This window comes from Bubalus kerabau, chromosome 1, assembly GCF_029407905.1.
Source record: "Bubalus kerabau isolate K-KA32 ecotype Philippines breed swamp buffalo chromosome 1, PCC_UOA_SB_1v2, whole genome shotgun sequence".
Lineage (NCBI taxonomy): Eukaryota > Metazoa > Chordata > Mammalia > Artiodactyla > Bovidae > Bubalus > Bubalus kerabau.
In genome coordinates this window covers 177,934,281-177,944,473 of record NC_073624.1, presented here as the reverse complement: position 1 = coordinate 177,944,473, position 10,193 = coordinate 177,934,281, and the positions used below count along the sequence as shown (strand labels likewise).

The window sequence follows — 10,193 nt, the reverse complement described above, 5'->3', positions numbered from 1 at the left end:
TAAGTTCAGGTGGAACCAGGTGTCATCACGTTAACACAGAATTTTAAGAGGAAAAAATCTGACACTTCATTTGTTTCATCCTGCCACATAAGGGAGAGAGAAAAAATGTCTGACACTTGCAGCCTATTTCCTCCGTTTGGAGACTCCTGGCTTTCCTGTCTGTTGCCTTTTCAAAGGCAAGGGTGGGATGATCTGAGAGACTAGCACTGAAATATGTACATTACCATATGTAAAATAGATGACCAGTGGAAAGGTGATTCATGAAGCAGGTGACCCAAAGCCAGGGCTCTGGGACAACCCAGAGGGATAGAGTGGGGAGGGAAGTGGGAGGAGGGTTCAGGATGGGGGAGACACATGCATACCTATGGCTGATTCATGATGATGTTTGGCAAAAACCATCCCAATATTGTACAGCAATTATCCTCCAGTTAAAATTATTTTTTAAAATAAATTTTAAGTGACATCAAATGATATATATCTGAGAAAAGACCATTTAGTAGGCAGAATAAGATACTCAAAAGATGACCACACTCTATTCTTAAGACCTTTTGAATATCCTATCTTAGTTAGCAAGGGAAATACTGGAGTGGGTAACCTATCCATTCTCCAGGGGATCTTTGCATCCCAGGAATTGAATTGGGATCTCCTGCATTGCAGGCAGATTCTTTATCAGCTGAAATACCAGGGAAATCTGAGATTACATTAGCAGATGGAATAAAGTAGATAATCATTGATCTTGATATCAGATTAGCACAGATATTCAGCTTGGAATAATATAATCACAGTGGTCCTCTAAATGTGGAAGAGAAAGGAAGAATAATCAGTGTAAGATATTTTTAAATGATCTGCACCTAGCTTTGAAGATGGAGGAAAGACCATGAAACAAGAAATGCTGGTGGCCGCTAGAAGTAAAACAGCAAAGTGTACACATTGTCCTCTGGAGTGTCCAGGAGGATCACAGTCCTACATACATCATAATTATAGTTCATCAAGACAGTATGGTAGTGGCACAAAGACAGAAATATAGATCAATGGAACAAAATAAAAAGCCCAGAGATATATCCACGCACATATGGACACCTTATCTTTGACAAAACAGACAAGAATATACAATTGATTAAAGACAATCTCTTTAACAAGTGGTGCTGGGAAAAATGGTCAGCCACTTGTTAAAGAATGAAACTAGAATACTTTGTAACACCATACACAAAAATAAACTCAAAATGGATTAAAGATCTAAATGTAAGACCAGAAACTATAAAACTCCTAGAGGAGAACATAGGCAAAACACTCTCTGCCATAAATAACAGCGGGATCCTCTATGACCCACCTCCCAGAATATTGGAAATAAAAGCAAAAATAAACAAATGGGACCTAATTAAACTTAAAAGCTTCTGCACAACAAAAGAAACTATAAGCAAGGTGAAAAGACAGCCTTCAGAATGGGAGAAAATAATAGCAAATGAAGCAACTGACAAACAGCTAATCTCAAAAATATACAAGCAACTCCTACAGCTCAATTCCAGAAAAATCAATGACCCAATCAAAAAATGGGCCAAAGAACTAAATAGACATTTCTCCAAAGAAGACATACAGATGGCTAACAAACACATGAAAAGATGCTCAACATCACTCATTATCAGAGATGCTATGCTAAGTCACTTCAGTCGTGTCCGACTCTGTGTGACCCCATAGACGGCAGCCCACTAGGCTCCCCCATCCCTGGGATTCTCCAGGCAAGAACACTGGAGTGGGTTGCCATTTCCTTCTCCAACGCATGAAAGTGAAAATTGAAAGCGAAGTCGCTCAGTCATGTCCGACTCTTAGCGACCCCATGGACTGCAGCCTACCAGGCTCCTCCATCCATGGGATTTTCCAGACAAAAATACTGGAGTGGGGTGCCATCGCCTTCTCTACATTATCAGAGAAATGCAAATCAAAACCACTATGAGGTACCATTTCACGCCAGTCAGAATGGCTGTGATCCAAAAGTCTACAAGCAATAAATGCTGGAGAGGGTGTGGAGAAAAAGGAACCCTCTTACACTGTTGGTGGGAATGCAAACTAGTACAGCCACTATGGAGAACAGTGTGGAGATTCCTTAAAAAACTGGAAATAGAACTGCCTTATGATCCAGCAATCCCACTGCTGGGCATACACACTGAGGAAACCAGAGGGGAAAGAGACACGTGTACCCCAATGTTCATCGCAGCACTGTTTATAATAGCCAGGACATGGAAGCAACCTAGATGTCCATCAGCAGATGAATGGACAAGAAAGCTGTGGTATATGTACACAATGGAGTATTATTCAGCCATTAAAAAGAATACATTTGAATCAGTTCTAATGAGGTGGATGAAACTGGAGCCTATTATACAGAGTGAAGTAAGCCAGAAAGAAAAACACCAATACAGTATACTAACACATATATATGGAATTTAGAAAGATGGTAACAATAACCCTGTGTATGAGACAGCAAAAGAGACACTGATGTATAGAACAGTCTTATGGACTCTGTGGGAGAGGGAGAGGGTGGGAAGATTTGGGAGAATGGCATTGAAACATGTATAATATCATGTATGAAACGAGTCGCCAGTCCAGGTTCGATGCACGATACTGGATGCTTGGGGCTGGTGCACTGGGACGACCCAGAGGGATGGAATGGGGAGGGAGGAGGGAGGAGCATTCAGGATTGGGAACACATTTATACCTGTGGTGGATTCATTTTGATATATGGCTAAACCAATACAATATTGTAAAGTTAAAAAATAAAATAAAAAAATAAAAAAAATAATTATAGTTCAATGAGACTTCAGACTTCTGAAGAATTTTAAGATACATACATGTTTTAAGCCACTAGCATGGTAATTTTAAGACAGGTATTTGTTTTAAGTCACTAGTATGGTAATTTGTTACAAGAGCATGTGTGCATGCTAAGTTGCTTGAGTCCTGTCTGACTCCTTGTGCCCCTATTGACTATAGCCACCAGGCTCCTCTGTCCATGAGATTCTCCAGGCAAGAATACTGGAGTGCGTTGCCATGGCCTCCTACAGGAGGTCTTCCCAAACCAGGGATGGAACCTGAGTCTCTTGCAGGAACAATAAAAATTTAATACAGATATGTGTCCAATTAGATGTTGTTCTTGGAGTTGAGTTTAAACCTTTCAGTTCAATCAGTGAGCTACCCTTAGCTAGAGGTATTTTGTGTTGAAATTATACTTAAACAGAAAGAGAAAATTGAGTCCTTTTTAAGGTATTCTCATTAGCTCCTATAGAGAACTTTTCATTGCCTAAATATAAATGTGGTTTTAACTTTGAGGTCTTTGAGGATTTAAGATGAGAAAAGTAAATCATTATTAATATTAAAGGCACACATTCTGCTTAAAAACTTTCTGCCAAAATTTCTAAATTCCTTCTATTTTCTGTTATTGCAAGCATCTGTTCTTTTCGCTTCCATTCTTCTAACTTGCTCTCAAGGTTTCTTTCAACTTGGGATGGAATTACAAATGAGACTGTAGGCATGTACATATATGTGTGAGCATATTTATTTCAGAGAAAGTTTTATACAGATGCGGGCACATGTATACATACATGTACTCCTAACCTTGAACATGGTTTGTGGACTCCACAAAACATTTCTGTACATTTCATTCATTTTCACAACATCCATAGGGTGTTATCTTATGTTTTCTTCATAAATAAATAAAACTGAGACTCAGGTCAATTACAGTATTAACAATAACATTTCAAAGAAATTAAAACTTGCTCTGCACCTTTTAGACTATCAAGAAATGAACCATGTACTGTGTACTGCTAATTTTTGAAATTCAGAAAATTGTATACCTTAAAAATTGGCAGTTTATTGTATGTAATTACTCTTCAATGACTTAGCTAGAATTTCAAATTTTGAGTGTTGCATTGTTCAGAGTAATAAGTAAAGTCCATGTAGTTGAGTCACACCTGAAATTGAGAGATATCTCTTTAGGACTAAAACAAAGTGTCATATATGGATATATGAATAGTGAAATTAATATAAAGAAATTACCATTTGATAAACTCAGTTTTTTTCTTTTAAACTAAAGACTAACCTACCTATATCAAAAGAAGAAATTTACATAAAGTGGCTCAAAAAACAATAGCACTAACTGCACACCCCATCATGGAGGTAACTTGAAAACACAAAATAGAGTCTGACAGCTGACAGTAGACCCATGAAGAAGAGACTGTCAGATTAAATCCTTATTGTGTATTCCTATTTGAGACTAAAGACATTATGTTAAACCATTTCCTTTTAGAACAACTTGTTATGCAGGAATAAACTGATAAAATAATCCAAGTGAACAGCTGAGTGAAGTTATAATAATATATGGCTTCTCATTGTAAGCATTTGCTCTGATATTTGAATAGCATTTATAATTACTCAGTTATTCAAGTCTATTTCATATAACTGTATTAAAAACTGAATCCACTGAGGTTTTCATATAGGTAACCATGCCAGGTTAAAAGGATATGCCTATTTGTTCAAAACTCTGTGACTCTGAATCACAGGACCAGGAGGAATTTGAGCTCCCTAGTGAGCTGTACTTTGGAAAGAAATATATATTTACATTGCTCACTCAACATCTTTTAGTGGTCATGATAAAACTTAAAATGGGGAAGATGATTTCATTTAGAACAATGAAAGTAATCATAATCATAGGCAAAAATGTAAGTTTTTCAAGTAGAAAAATAAAGATGATTCAAAATAAAATATAATTACACCAAAAAATCCTTCATGCCAATGATAAATGCCTTTATATATGGACATTGATCTTACATACATCAGTAAGTAAATTCTACACCAGAAAAAATAATTTGTATAGTTAAAATCTGATATAAATATGTGCTTCATTTTAGTTAGGGTCTTCTTAGACTCTAGACTTTATTACATCAAACTCTTTATTGAAATTGGTGTTTCACATAGACTACCATTGGGGACATGCATTGACGATCAGGTTTTCCAGTGACTCTGATAATGGTGGCTCAGCAGGTAAAGAATCTGTCTACAATCCAGGAGATAGAGGAAATGCGGGTTAGATCCCTAGGTAGAGAAGATCCCTTGAGGTAGAAAATAGTAACCCACTCCAGTATTGTTGCCTGAAAAATCCCACAGACAGAGTTTGGTGGGCTACAGTCCATGGGGTCGCAAAAAGTCAGACACAACTGAGCAACTGAGCACACACTGGTAACCAATATGCACACTGAGCTAAATAAAGAACAAGATCCTAGTAGGAATAAAATGGAATGCCTTGTTGTGAAACATACTATATGTTAAAGTCTACAATTTGGGGAAGAGAAATTATGGTAGTGATGTGCAAAAGGAATAATGAACAGAAAGTGATAAATTGAGGTTTCATACTCTACACTCTTATGAAATTATGTCATTGGATGGATTCAGTCATCAAGGTAGTTTTTCTTTTCCAAAAAGTAACAGGACTCAGGATTATTCACTCAGTAAAATGAAATAAATTTGATCTGTATATAACATTTCACAAAGAAATTATTATTAGGAGATGCACCTAGTCTTATGAGATATATGGGCTTTTCCATATATTTCACTTAAGGATGTGAATCAATTTGGGAGAGTATAAAAATGACAAAGGATAAAGCATAGATGACCGAACAGAAAAATTAATGAAGTGAATTGCTGAAATTGTATAGAGAAGTTGAAATCAAAGAAATGGAAATAGCAGACAATAAGCCGAAGGAGCAAGTGCGATTTTCACAATCTGATCAGAGAAGCATAATATGTGGCCCTGAGGCTTTAACCCTGCTATCATGTGCATTGCTTTAGCCCAAGGACAAATGACCTTGATACAGTTTCCATCCCAAAACATCTTTTCAGAGCCCTCTTTATGTCTTTATTTCTTAGACTGTAGATGAAGGGGTTCAGCATGGGTGTGACCACAGTGTACATCACTGAAGCTGCAGCACTAGACAGTGAGCTGTGGCTAGCAACAGAGCTAAGGTACACTCCTAAACTTGTACAATAAAATAAGGAGACAACTGAAAGGTGAGATGCACAGGTGGAAAATGCTTTACACTTCCCCTGAGCTGAAGAGATTCTATATACAGAGGACACTATCTTGGAGTAAGAGTAAAGGATACCAGTCAGGGTACCACCACCCAGAAGTCCAGCTCCAAATTGCATCATCATGTTATTGAGAAAGGTGTCAGAATAGGCAAGTTGGACCAGCTCTTTTATTTCGCAAAAAAAGTGAGGGATTTCCAAATCTGTACAAAAAGACAGTCTCAGCACCATTAAGCTGTGTAACAAGGAATACAGAACACTCATTATCCAGAATATCAGAACCAGCAGTCCACAAAGCTGGGGGCTCATGATGACCATGTAGTGCAGGGGGTGGCAGATGGCCACATACCGGTCATAAGCCATCACAGTCAGGAGAAAGTCATCTAATCCTGCAAACAGAATGTAAAAATACATCTGGGTGATGCAGCCTTCATAGGTGATACCTTTGCTCTCTGGATGTTCCACAGCATCTTCGGAATGGTGGTTGAGGTGAAACAGATGTCTACAAAGGACAGGTTGGAGAGGAAGAAGTACATGGGGGTGTGGAGATGGGAGTCTGAGCTGACGGCCAAGATAATGAGCAGGTTTCCAAACACAGTGATCAGGTACATGAAGAGGAAAAGCCCAAATATGAGGGGCTGCCGTTCTGATTCCCCTGAAAGTCCCAGAAGAAGAAGAAAATTTGAGCTTTGTGTACCGTTTCCTGATTCCATGTGGTGGAGGTGACTATTGGAGGGAAAAAAGAAATAGCATGAGTAGTTTTCACTCAAACTGGCCTAACTCACATAGCTTAACTATTTTAATTTCTCTTTGCTGTCAAAGAACTGATGTTAATATGTTATATGGAGATAAATCCTCCTTGAGGGTATACCTCATTTCACCTCTGACTAGAAATTTTTGTCCCATTCTCAACAAATTCCAAAGACTTCTTAATTTACAGTTTTAATGAAAACTCCTTTCATGAATTTCAGAAATACTTATGAACTAACAATGCTCCAAGCCTATATAAGGAACAGTGTTCGTAAACAAAACTTCCACAATCTAAGGGTGGTTAAAGATGATATTCAAATACGTATAAAATATAATATAGCAGAAGATGACAGATACTATGAAAAAATAAACAAGTAAAAATGAGAGGGGAGTAGGTGTTATTTTGTACTGAGTGTTCAGGTAAGGCCTGCACACAAGATGATAATTGAACCAATTCCTCAAAAAAGAGAGAGAAGGAACTAGTGTGATGTTAGGAGAAGTGTGTGCCTGGTGGGAGCTAGAGGAAGCTGCCACTTCTAAGGACCTTAGAAAAATGCTGGTTCCACCTGTTCAAATCCAAATAAGGAAGCCAGTGGAGCAGAGGAATAAGCAAGAAGGGGAGTGACTAGAGATGGTGTCAGGGATGCTGAGGAATAAGGTGGTCTCCCTGTGACAGCTGACACCTCAGTCCACACAGAATCCCTCCTTACATGTGATTCCTTGTACTTTACAAATTTAGTTGCAATGGCATCCTGTGAATTGTAAACATTCATATCCTCTTCTTAGTTCCATCTTCTGACTAAATACTGGTCTCTGTATTATGTCACCTTAATATAGGAGGCTGTTTCCCTAGAGGATCAGACAGTAAAGAATCTGCCTGCCACGCAGGAGATCCGGGTTCAATCCCTAGATTGGGAAGATTCCCCTGGAGAAGGGAATGGCAATCCACTCCAATATTCTTGCCTGGAGAATTCCATAGACAGAGGAGCTTGGCGGGCTACAGTCCACGCGGGTCACAAAAAGTCAGACACGACTGAGTGACTAACACTTTTGCTTCACTTTTTCTGCTTAAAGGACTGCTCTCACCCCAGTCAGAGGCACACACACCACATCCTCGTGAGCTGTGTCACTACCATGCATTTCTTACCTAGAAACACCTTCTTCAGGCCATGAGTGGTTACAAGTCAAACTGGTCAGATCAGATTATCTTTCATTTAAGGAATATATAAGTGTTACCCAGAAATTTCAATTCACAAGCTTCCCATGGGCCAATAGACATGGGGTTCCCTCTTGGTATGGCCACTTTCTACCCTCTATTTAAAGAAATACTTTAAAAAGTCTGAGAGAGACAGAGAGAGACAGAAGAATGGACACATGGGCCTTAGGGGAAAATTATATAATAAGCCTGAATGTCTCCTTCAGATGATGTGATGAATTAAAACTTCCTTGGTTTGGCAACATTCCAACTCCACTTACATCTCTTTGATGTCCAGAAAAAAATAATTTTAAAAGGGAAAAATACCTTTATTACTTTGATAGAAACAGTGATACATTTATGGCACAAGACACCTGACAAACTGAATACCCCAAAAGAAAAAAGAGCAAAGTGCATAAGAAAACAATTCACAAAATGAACCATACAAACTGCAACCAAAGGTGGGTATTGCTTTATATGAAGCAGTAGAAGACTCGTTTTTCCTGAGCCTGACTCACTTATTTGAACAATTTTTTTTTCCATCCCATAGAGAAAGAGGTGAGCTTCCTAGGTGGCACTAGTGGTAAAGAACCTGCCTCCCAGTGCAGGTTAAGCCTAAGTGACACAGGTTCGATCCCTGGGTTAGAAAGATCCCCTGGAAGAGGGCACAGCAACCCACTCCAGTATTCTTGCCTGGAGAATCCCATGGACAGAGAAGCCTAGTGGGCGTCACTCCATAGGGTCACATACAGTTGGACACAACTGAAGCAACTTAGCACACAGCACACACACACACACAGAAGGAGGTAAGCCCTGTCTCAGTTTTCTTGTAGGGTATGTTGTGTTTGTTTTTCTTGAACTTTTGGCTTTATCTTACTCCTTAAGTAAATTTGGTGGGCATATCCCAATTCTCATCTGGTCTACAATTAACATGCAAAGGGCTTTCCAGACTATACTCTATAATTTCTACAGACTTCATGACAAATCACCCTTTCACCCTGGATAAATTTCTTCATATGATTTATGCCTGAGACATTATGTATGCCATCATTCACTTCATTATATTGCAACTTTGCCATTATAATGCAAAACCCTAATCATTTGAGACTTCACCTGCTTTGTTCACTCTCACATTTTCAAAAAGGTATGTGAATACATGTGCACTTGTATAGGAACATATTTAAATATAAATGAAGTTACAAAATAAAAAGAATGGCAATGAAAATGGAACCGGCTTAAATACAGCAGTAACAAATCAACTGTATTTTTTTAAGAAATCAAATAGAGCATCAAAAACTAACTGAAAATGATATTTAAATGCTAACTATTTAATGAAATCACATAGATTAGAAATTAAATTGGCAAATGTGTAGACATGAAATGATATAATATATAATGGTCCTAGAATCATTAGGCTTATGTTCAAATTTTACTGAATGTGCTTTATGCATCCCATTCCTTCTTCTAATTGGACTTTAATTATTATCATTTCATTGGCAACACTAAGCCTTATGTTACTTAGGTCAAACTTTGCTTTTCCTTTAGTCCTAACTAAATACATTTATTTATAAATCAGGGTAGCAAACTACCACACTAACCTCTGATATCTGAGCTAGGTTGGATAAATGTTCCAGGCTTGCATTCTCTCTAATTCTCCCACAGCATCTACTGGGCTCTCAGACTCACCTGGATGGGAACTGAGAGAAAGGTCTTTGTGTGGACGTTCAAATGCCTCCTGGAAGGTTGATATTGGTGAATGAAGCTCTGTCCCCATAAGACAGCTGGAGGGACAGAAAAACTGTTTTACAGTCAGACTCAGGTCTCCAAAGGAAACATGTTCTGTGGCATCCAAGACTGCTCAGGCTGGGATGAGACTTTACAGTTTATAGAGTCTACAGACTTTATAGACTTCTATAGACTCTATAGACTTTATAGAGACTTTATAGCTCACTTAGCTTCTCATTAGGCATTTTTTGGTTGTAACACCCATACTCTGTACCTGATTTCCTTAGGAGACAGGGGTCTGGACAGAAAGGAAAATTTCCCTGTTCTTTCTCTGTTCCTAAGAGACCAGGTTACAAGGCAAGTGAATTCTGTTTTTATTATTCCTTCTCAATTCTCCTGCACCCAAAGGCTTGTCAACTACAAATTGGCACTTGCCAGTCAACTACAAATTGGC

At 38.3% G+C, this 10,193-nt stretch overlaps 1 pseudogene; it reads right to left on the bottom strand.

Annotated features, from left to right (window-relative positions):
* Nucleotides 1-5,814: 5,814 nt before the first annotated feature.
* On the bottom strand, nucleotides 5,815-6,794 carry LOC129619880 (olfactory receptor 7A10-like; annotated as a pseudogene).
* Nucleotides 6,795-10,193: the final 3,399 nt, after the last annotated feature.